Genomic DNA, 10,948 nt, shown 5'->3' with positions numbered 1-10,948 from the left:
CAAGTTACATTTCTTCATCTTTCCAGTCCTTTTCAAACAGTCCCAAAACCTGGTAACTACATATTCAAATAAATGAGCACATGGGAACCATTTTCATTCAAACCATCACATTAAGGAAACAGTTGAATTGCTTTAAATGTGGGACAAGCTTTCTACTTTCTGTAAGTTTTTATTGGATGTGACTTCTTAAAATTTCATTATCTCTAGCACTGTTTTCAAGGTGCCAAGGTCTTTGTTAAATTGACTTCCCAATCTCTCTTTCATTCAAAAACAAATAATAAGATGCTAACATTCTACTATCATTTTGTGCTTTGCAATTCCAAATGGTTGTCCTTCACCTTCATTATAACATGTTTGAAACAGACAACATACTTGTTGATCCAGACACAAGTGACTGACATTCAAAGAATATCTACATTCAGGGCTGTTAGGCTCATCCTTTGTGTGGGAGGTCCTTCAGTCTATGTGTTGTTTTTATTGGTTACTGAATAAAAAAAACTGACTTGGCTTATAGCATGGGAGGAGAAGGATGGGGTCAGAGAGACTTTATGGATCCTCTCCTGAGACAGATGCTGGGACCATGACCCAGTAAGCCACTGCCACATGGCAATATGCAGATTAATAGAGATGGGTTAGTTTAGGATATGAATTAGCCAGAAATATGCTTAAACTATTGGCTAAGCAGTATTACATAATACAGTTTCTATGTGATTATTTCAGGGCTAAGCAGCCTGCTGCTATACATCCCTTAAATGAACAATGTAGGTAAATAAAATTTGTAGGCCAGAAAAGTTAACAAAGATTGTCATTTAACTACTGTTATTTGAATCTCTCTCTTTTTTGCTGATTATTTTTTCAACAAGGAACAAATAGTAAAGCAGCAATGAAGGCCTAGTTGGGAAATTCTGTATTCATGAAAATGGAATTTCTGTCTTAGGTAGAAAACTAACATTCCAGTTATGCCTTGTCAATCTCCTGGCCAAGAAATTACCCCTAGGAAGACAGGTTCATTATAACTTGTGCTAAATATATAAGTGTAATAATCAGTTTTTTAATGAGATATTTTATATTTCTCTCCCAGAATCCCTAGAACTATATAGTAGCTTACAGGGCCACAGCTATTCAAGAGCTCTGTCTGCCTACTTTTCTACAAAGCATGCTTTTCTTACCTTTTGGGGTATCTCCAAATAATTTTAGGTTTCTCTACTCTTTTTTCAAAGCATTTCTTCTTATCATATGTCTGCTGACATGAAATTTTCCTCTCTTTTTTCATCCATCATTTTTCTGTTGAAAGCTACTAACAGTTATAGCTTGCCAGTGAAGTGTTAATTACTTACAGGCCCAAAATGTCTTCTCACAGGCCTCAGAGGAAGGGGCAGATTTCTGGGTAAGAATATATGACTATGAGGATGTGAAAGGCATGATGAGGAGGAGTTTTTTTTTTTTTTTTTATCAAGTTTGAAGTTTTTCACTAGCATCCCTCTGAAGCTCTGAGGTAGTCTGGTAACCTACTCCATAGTTTCATTCTCCTGGAACAGTAAGCCTGTGAAGTTTGTTTACTCACACAGACAGGCTCTTGGGAGCAAACTATCCCTTTCTTCTACTGCAGCTATGATTGACAGGCCTCTGTAGGGGCATTGCCCAGGCATCAGTATGGTTTGGATTCTAAAAAACCTCTCATAATGTTTTAAGTAAGTTGACAATTTTGTGTTGGATCACATTTATGACTTTCCTCAACCAACTGAAGCCCATGGGCTATGGATTGCACAAGCCTGAAGGTATCTCAAAAGCTCACAGGCTTAGGATTTGTTCCTTTATGAAGAATTCTCAGAGACAGCATTGAGTATGTGATTGAATCAAAAGAATTCTAATGGCACAAATGAATAATGAATTTATAAACTTCATTGTAATGGCCTATGACAGTTCAATTTAAATTTTAAATGTTGGGCCTCGTGAAAGACAATGGGTTATTGACAACGTACTTATGGCACTGACTCTTGATCTTTGGGTCATGACTCCTTTGAGAGATGAATGACCCTTTCAAAGGGATTTCCTAAGACCATCAGAAAACACAGATATTTTGTCTTATAATACACAACCATAGAAAAATTACAGTTATGAAGTAACAAGGCAAAAATGTAAAGTTTGGAGTCATATAATATGAGGAGCTATATTAAAGGTTTGAAACATTAAAAAGGTGTAGTTTTCTGATGCCCCTTGATCTTTTTGCCCTGTACATCTGATACAGTAATGGTGAAAGGCTGCTTCCTCTGTTCACTCCCTGCAATGAGGTTTGGCCTCAGGAAGAGCCCAAAGCCAGGGGACCAGGTAACCAGAAACTGGAACTAAAAGACAAAGCTAACAAGTCCTCCTTTTAATTTTTTTTCTAAAATATTTTGTCATAGAAGTTGATTAATACAACAATTCACAGAAACAAGAATGAAATCACTAAATTTATGTTAGTAATACATGAGGCTTTTAATGTTTTCCCAAAGGTTGCAAGTGTTCTAAATCTAAATGCATTCAAGCATTGTTCTGATCAGGAGCAATATTTTCAGAGAACTTTGGTCATTCATTTTGACAGTTTGTTGACAAAAGATGAACACAATTCCATAGCAACTGAAGTGAAAAGGGTCTAATTTATAAGGGGGTGTTAAAGATTATATAACCAGTTTATGTATTAATATCTCTGTTGGCATTTGCTAGCTTTGAAGATAAAGCTAAAATAAACAGTATTTATGTATATGCCCTTTGTACAGATAGGTTAGAATTTTTTAAAGAATGAGATTGATAAATTTAAAATTATTTTCAACTTCATCTCTCCTATGTGTTTGTAAAATAATCCCAATCTAGCCAGAGACTCAGTAAACTATAACAGTGAGTGCTGGCTCTGAATTTGAAAGTTTCCCACAGACTCATATTTGAGAGGATTTGTTTCCCAGTCAGTGACACTGTTTGGAAAGGTTATGGAAAATGTAAGAGGTGATGGTAATGGGTTGGTGGGTGTGGGATGTTGCTTGATGTTTTGTAAACATTGTCCAGTGGTCTTTCTTTCTCTACTTCTTGGCTACTTATGCAGTGGGCAGGTTTGAATCTGTTGCTGTTGTATCTTCCTGACCATGGTGAAATGTATAGATATTAATTTTTTAAAAATTATGGTTATATTTTAATATCAAAAAATAAAAATAATAATTAAGATAAATAAATATAAATGCACAAACCAAACAAACAAAGAAACACAAGTCAAGCCAGAATAACATTTTTCTTTATTTCTTAAGCTGCCTTGGTCAAGTTACTTAACTACAGAAAAGAGGAAAAGTGATTAATGCAGTGTGGTATTATGAGTACTCATTTTTCTGTAGTTTTACCAACACACTGCAGAGGCAACATGAGACTTCTAATACTGCCATTTTGAAAACTGTTGATCAAATTTCACTGTGGCTTTGGCCAGTGCTGATGGAGAACATTCTTTATTGGTTTTGGTAATTTACATGTCAACATTAATGAACAAAATTTCACTGTCCTATACATTCATGGATTTTTTTTTCCTATTGACTTTCTGGATATTTCAAACTAGAGTCAATGGTAGTATTTTTTATTGTACAACATTTCACTTATTTTTCCATGCTTGTGCCTTACATGAGACCTTCTGTAGTGGTGGGGCACAAAACATGTAAAACTTAATATTTTTTCTTTCAGTAGTAGTATGTTTTTCATGACTTTTGCCTTAGTAAAGTCCCTCTGTATTCACATATTAAATGTTAAATTCACTTTATTGGAATGGATAAATATTATTGGTACTTCCTAATAACATTAAATATTATTGTATATGCATTTGCATGAACATGGACAAATGCATGCCATGCTGAGTGAGGTAATGGGTGTGTCAAAGGGCACGGTTCAGAAGCAAGATCTGTCCTTCTGCTATGTCAGTCTTTGATTGAGCAGGAGACAGTAGGCAGACTGGGTGGAAAGCCCTTTGACCTGCTTAGCCATGGGATTAGCCTCATAAATAATATTTTAAATATATTTCATTTTTGTTAATTTAGTTTATATACTAACCAGTTTCCCCTCCCTTGCCTCTTACTGTTTCCTCCCTGCACCTCCCATTTATTCACTCATCCACTTCTCCTCCATTAAGAAAGGGGCAGGTATCCCACGGGAGACAAAAGAGCATGTTGTATCACATTGTGGTAGGATAAGTTCCTCACCTGCATCAAGGCTTAGCAAAGCATTCTGCATAAAATTAGGCTCCAAGAAGCCAGCTCATGGGCCAAGGCTATGTCCTGATCCCACTGCTATATACCCCCACAAACAGACCAAGGTACACAATGTCATCCACAAGCCAGTCTATGCCAGTCCCATGCAGGCTGTCTTTCAGAAGTCTGTGAACTCCCATTAGTTTAGTGTAATTGTATCTGTGGGTTTCCCAGTCATGGTCTTGATTCCCCCTTACTTGTACAATCCCTTCCCTTCTTCAACGAGACTCCAGGAGCTCAGCCTAGTGCTTGATTATGGATTTCTGCATCTGCTTCCATCAGCTACTGGATGAAGTTTCTGTGATGATAATTAGAATAGTCATCAGTCTTATTACAGGAGAAGGCTAATTCAGGCATCCTGACCACTATTGCTAAGAGTTTTAGCTGGAGTTATCCTTGTGTATCGCTGGGAGTTTTAGCTGGGGTTATCCTTGTGGATTGCTGGGAGTTTTAGCTCGGGTTATCCTTGTGGATTGCCACACTTGTAACAGGTTTCTCCCCAAACCCAAAATGACTCCCTCTATCAAAATACATTTTTCATGACTCTCCTTGTCTATCCTACCCCCAATCGACCAACCTGATTCCTCAAGTTCCTATCTCCCACCCCTTCCCACTTAAATCCAGCTCCCTATCTTCACTTTACCCAGGAGATCTCATCTATTTCTCCTTCCTTCAGAAATTTATGCTTCCCTTTTAGAGTCCTCTTTATTATCTAGCCACTGCTGATGGGAGGGAAAATTGTAAAGCCACTTTAGACATCAGAATGGTGCTTTCTCAGAAAATTGGGTATCAATCTTCCTCAAGACCCATCTATATCAAATCTGGGCATAAACCCAGGGATGTTCAATCATATAACAAGAACTCCTGCTCCATTATGTTCATAACAGTGCTATTCATAATGGCCAGAAACTGGAAACAACCTATATGCTCCTCATCTGAATAATGGATAAAGGAAATGAGGTCTATTATTCAATGGAGTATTACTCCGTAGTAAAAAACAATAACATAATGAAATTTATAGACAAGTGGGGCAACTCAGACCCACAAAGACTCACTCATAAGTGGATAATATATATAAAACAAATGAAAACCATACTAAACATTATTTCTTATGCACATATATAATCTATTTTCTTATGTTCGGTACCAAAGAAACACACAAAAACTTATGTTAATTATAAACTATTTGGCCTATTAAGTAGAGTTATTATCAACTAGCTCTTACAGCTTAAATTAACCCATAATTCTTATCTATGTTTAGCTTCATGCCTTGGTATCTTTTCTCAGTGCAGCATTCTTCTCTTGCTTCCTCTGTTTCTGCCTGGTGACTCCTCCATCTCTGCCTTTTTTCTTCCCAGAATTCTCCTAGTCTACTTGCCCTGCCTATACCTCCTGCCTGGCAGCTGACCAATCAGTGTTTAATTAAACAATACAAGTGACAAAACTTTAATGTTTATAAGGACATTCTCCCTCAGCAGAGTTAATTATTGATTATTACATAGAGTCAAAGTCCTGATTCTTATTTTTATATATTTACAGCCAACTTTTTAAAACTACATATTTATTTCAACAAATGTTGGAATGGCAAGTGCTATATCAGCGACATGTAAACCTAGTGTACGTTAAGGAAACTGGTTTTAAACTATTCTATTCCCACAGTCTAACCTCCCTTTTTTGTTGATGAAAATGGCACAGGCATAAGAAAAGCACCTTCTAAAGAAAGCCTGTCATTGAGTAAGACCTGGTCCTCTCATTCTTCCATTCTGCGGTAAATTTTGTTGATTTCAATGTGTTTGGACACATACTTTCCTAAAAAAGGAGACTCAGAGAAGACCAGTAATAGGTTACATATATTACTTTAGTCTCTGTGGAAATTTCTATGAGATTTTTTTCCCTTGGTTATTTTTAGTGGGGTAGAAATAGACTTACAAAAAGTGGATAGTGACATTTCAGGTGCTGGAACATGAAATAAATCAAAAGGAAGGATAGCAGCAATGTCCCTAACTTAGGATACAGTGTGAGCAACTGGCCCCTAACTCCTGCTATCATGCGTTCTCTGCTTAAAACCATTTCTTCTCCTTTACCATGGTAAATAAACCTATTTGCAATAAACGAGAGCAAACCTTTCCCTTCATAAGTTCACTTTTTCATGGTGTTTTATGACAGCAACAAGAAAAGTAACTGACATATTTTCCAATGCATTTGCAAAATTTGAACACCCATGTGGATTTGTATAATTAAACCCAATTGAGATGTGAATTCAGATTCCATCAAATTCACAAGGGAGTAGGGAGAAACTCACTTCTTATAATAGTGTTAATGTATAATTAATTATGGCATTGTTCACATGCATTTATATAATTTTAATAACATCAAAAATTATAAAATTACATTGATTTTAGCAATATTTTTGCTTACTTTATTCCTGAGTACCCTAGTAATTGAATGTCAAAAGCAGTTATTACCTAAATTCCTAACTTATTGAAATTCCAGAATAAGATTTTAGATGAAATGATATACCATTAAAGCATACTCTTTAATAGGTATTCAGGTAAATCAAGATTCAGGGTTAACCAAAGTTCATGTATGACTTAAAGTCCAGTGATATCTCCTTGATTGTGAAAACAACTGATAAGAATATATTAAAAGGTCATTTGTACTTTATATAAAACAATACATTGTTTTAATACGTAGCACCTTTCTATGTAAAGCATACAACACATTATAAATGTGTATTTGAGTTTTTTCCCCCTCTCATATCTATGTTATTTTCTATCATGTCCAAGGGTTGGGCCATCATCACTACTAAAAATGATGAGTGCATGTGAGTGAAAGCATATTGTCATTGTTCATGATTTTTCTAGAAATTGCCTTTGTATCTGATGATACACATTGTACTTCCTGAGACTTTTAAAAACATGTTTTTGCTGGATTGGAAACTTTCTATTACTCACACCCAAAGGTTTTTTTTTGAGATCAAGCAATTTATCTTTGTTTGTAAAGCTTAGCCAATATGGATAAATGAGCATCTCTAAGAATTACATATTTTGCCTAATTATAATTTTAATTGCTCACTTATTTTATATACAACAATTTTATACATCTAAAGTATACATGATTTTAAATTTCATGAAAATATTTTACTGATTCTAATCCCACTTGAGTATGGTTTCATATCAAACATGGAATATTTTGTTTCTTATTTGGTTCTTTATTAATTTAGAAGTTTCCAATTTTCATCAGTTTTTAATAAATAAACATTAAATTGCAGGTATTTATTGAATTTTTGTCTCTTTATTTTTGAATCATATTTGTGTTTATTTTACATTTCTTCTTGTATGTTTATGTAAATTTTATATTATTACATACTTGGATGTTAAAACTGTAAATGTTTAATAAACATTTCTAATTATTCTATCAGTACATTTAAAATTTTGAAAATAATTATCATTATTACATTAAATATACTAAACAGTTATATTATAATGTTAGTTCCTAAACATTCTTTCCCATTAAATTAGCATATTTACATGTTTGAAATGAACTATTTCATTCCTATGACACTATATGACAATTTACATATAGTGATTACAGTATTCTTTTTTCATTGACTTTGCATAAATGAGTTTGTCTTTACTTTATTTGTGGTACTTGTGTGCATGTTTGTATATGATATGTATGTGTATGATGTATGCACACAGGTGTACATGAGTGGTGAACCATATCTTATGTATCTATTGATTCCATACGAGGACATTGAGTGTTATCCTCTATCACACTCTGCCTCTTCCTTTGAGATAAGGTCTTGCCTTAGACCTGGAGGTACCATTTATTTTAGCTAAGCTGGTGTTACATGTGTAACCACATCTGGCATTATATAGATAATAGAACCACATCTGGCATTTATGTAGATAGTAGGATTTGAACTCTGGTCCTCATGTTTGGGCAAGAAGCATCAACTCAACACGAATCTGGACATATTGGGAAAACTGAAGTTTCTATTAAGAAATTCTGTTTATTAGACTATTTTGTGGGCATAGCTTTAGGACATTTTTTCAATTTTTTTTTTCTAATTTTAATAAAAATAGTTTGAATTTCTCTCCATTTAGGATAATATTTCCTGTGACTTGCTATAAGTTACTTTTATTATATTGTTATACGACCTTGTATCCAAAATTTCTCCAGGACTTTCATCATGAAGTGATGTTGAATTTATTCATAGTACCTTTCTGCAATTAATGAGATGACCATGTGGTTTTATCTTGTAACATGTTTGTGTGGTGGATTACCTTTATTGATTTCAATATTTTGAAAAATTGCTGCATCTCTGTGTTGAAGTCGACTTGGTAGTTGTCAATAAATTTTTGATGTATTCTTAAATTTGGTTTACAAGTACTTTGTTGAGAACTTTTACACCTATATTTGCAAGCAACAAATGAATATAAAAAAGCACTAATCAAAACTTCCAATCACTTCATCTAAATAAATATGCATGTAAAAAGCAAGCATCACAAGTCAACAAGAAATATTGTTAGAAATTAAACTAAATATTTATTTTTTTGAGAATTAGTCAATATTAAACAATGTTAATCAACTAGAAAATAAGGCAAATAGCAGAGAATAGGGAATTGTGAAATGATAATCTCCAAACGGACCTTTTGTCCCATACATTCCTCCTCCTAGAATTCACAATTATTAAGAAAATGAAATGAGAAATTTATAAGATTCATAAGTGGTGGATGGCTACAGTAAAATCATGAAATCATGGGTTTTTGGACACAAGAGAGCAGTTACATATAAACATAGGTTGTAACAGCATGCACAAGATTGAAGCAAACTCAAGCCAGACGAAATCCCAACATGAAGAGGAGAGGTGGTCACTATCAGAGGAGCTATTGGCAAATGACAACTGCTTGTAGATGAAGTCTTTAAAGCTGTAGTCCCTGGTAGGTGGACTATGTTCCTATATATGGCAACATAACTATAAGTATATGTGCAGCATGAATTGGACTTGGTATGTTATTTTTAAGGCACAAATTTGAATGGGTAGGTATGGGGATTTGGAAGGAATTTGGGGAAAGGTTTGAATATAATCAAAATATATTTTACAAAATTTTAAAAAAAACTAAGAATCGCAAGGTTTAGTAAATAGTTAAAAACTGTTAAATAAAGTCAGTTGCTATTATGAAAAAATTTGATGAAAACTCTGACATTCTAAAAACGTTCCTGAACTTAAATCGTGACCAGATATCTTCATATTTATCACTGTACAAATAATTGTACTTTGCCGCTTTTCATATGCAAAAGTCACCAACCCTGGTAATTCTACTTCGTCCATGTGGATTTAACCAATTATCTCACGCCTTTCATCTGTTACCTGTGACCTGGCTCTGGTTACAGGATTGTCTCACTGCACAGGCCATAGGCCTTGGACTTCCACTGGAAAAATTCCACGGCCACTCTTTCTATTAGTGTGTGTGTATTTTATTTATTTACTTATTTGCTAACTTATTCATTCATCCATTTTCAATACAGATGATTGAATCTATGATCTCAAGCCTGCCATCAAGTATTATACCATAGAACTATATGCTCAACAATTTCAATTGTTGATTGATATAGAAGCTATCAGTCCACTATGGACAGTGCCACCCCAAGGCAAGTAGGTCTGGGCTATAAGAAGATAGTTGAAATATTGACATGTAGAGATTTATGATTTCTGTTTCAGTCCTGTCTCCAGGTTCTTTCTTTGATCTCTTGCTCTTGCATTCTTCAGGATGGACTTTAACCTGTAAGAGGCAATAAGACTTTTACTCTTCTCCTGACAAGTATTCTGTCAACTTGATCCATGGTAGAGATATCTGTTAAGAGAAATCTCAATTCAGAAAAATACCTCTATCAGACCACCTGTAGGCAGGACTGTGTTGTGTTTTCTTGATTAATGATTGATATAAGAGAGTCCAGCTCACTGTTGGAGCTGACACCTCTGACCAGCTGGTCCTGAATACCATAGAAAAGCAGTTGAAGAATCCATGGAAAACAAATCACTATGTAGCATTCTTCAATGGTCAGTGCATCAAGTCCTACCTCCAGGTTACTGATGTAAGTTCCTGCTCCGAATTCCATTCATGGTGGACTGCAAATGTAAGGTAAATAAAACCGGTTCTTCCCAAGTTAATTTTGGCCATGATGTTTTAACACAGGAACAGAAGCCACAGCAGAACAGACTTTGTACCAATCGGTAAAATACTGCTGTGATGGACACTACCATGTGTATTGTGGAAGACTGTAATAGAGCTTTCAAACTTTGGTGTGCAAAAGCTATTCACTACTCACAGCTAATGTACTATTTTCAAGAGTTTACATAGTAAACATGCTAGAAAACATAAATACAAATGAGACTTGGCATGATCTTTCAGGGGGAAGTTTGACAGTCCCTCCAAAAAAACTCTCAGGGTTATCTGTGCAATTTATTTTAATTAACAATTTGTGGTTTCTGATGAACTGAAATTACCAAGTGAGCAACTCCATTGAAGTAAAACCTTTGCATTACTGAAACAATCAGTGCTGGAGAGATGGGCTTGAAAAGTCATCTGGAATTAATATACATCAGCACCACTGAGGTGGCACCATCAGGAAAGTATCTCTTTGTGGTTAGCAAACAGAAAGTATGATCCAGCATGTATCTG

Source organism: Arvicola amphibius, chromosome 12, assembly GCF_903992535.2.
Source record: "Arvicola amphibius chromosome 12, mArvAmp1.2, whole genome shotgun sequence".
In the NCBI taxonomy this organism is placed as follows: Eukaryota; Metazoa; Chordata; class Mammalia; order Rodentia; family Cricetidae; genus Arvicola; species Arvicola amphibius.
Note: the sequence above shows the minus strand (reverse complement) of the source record.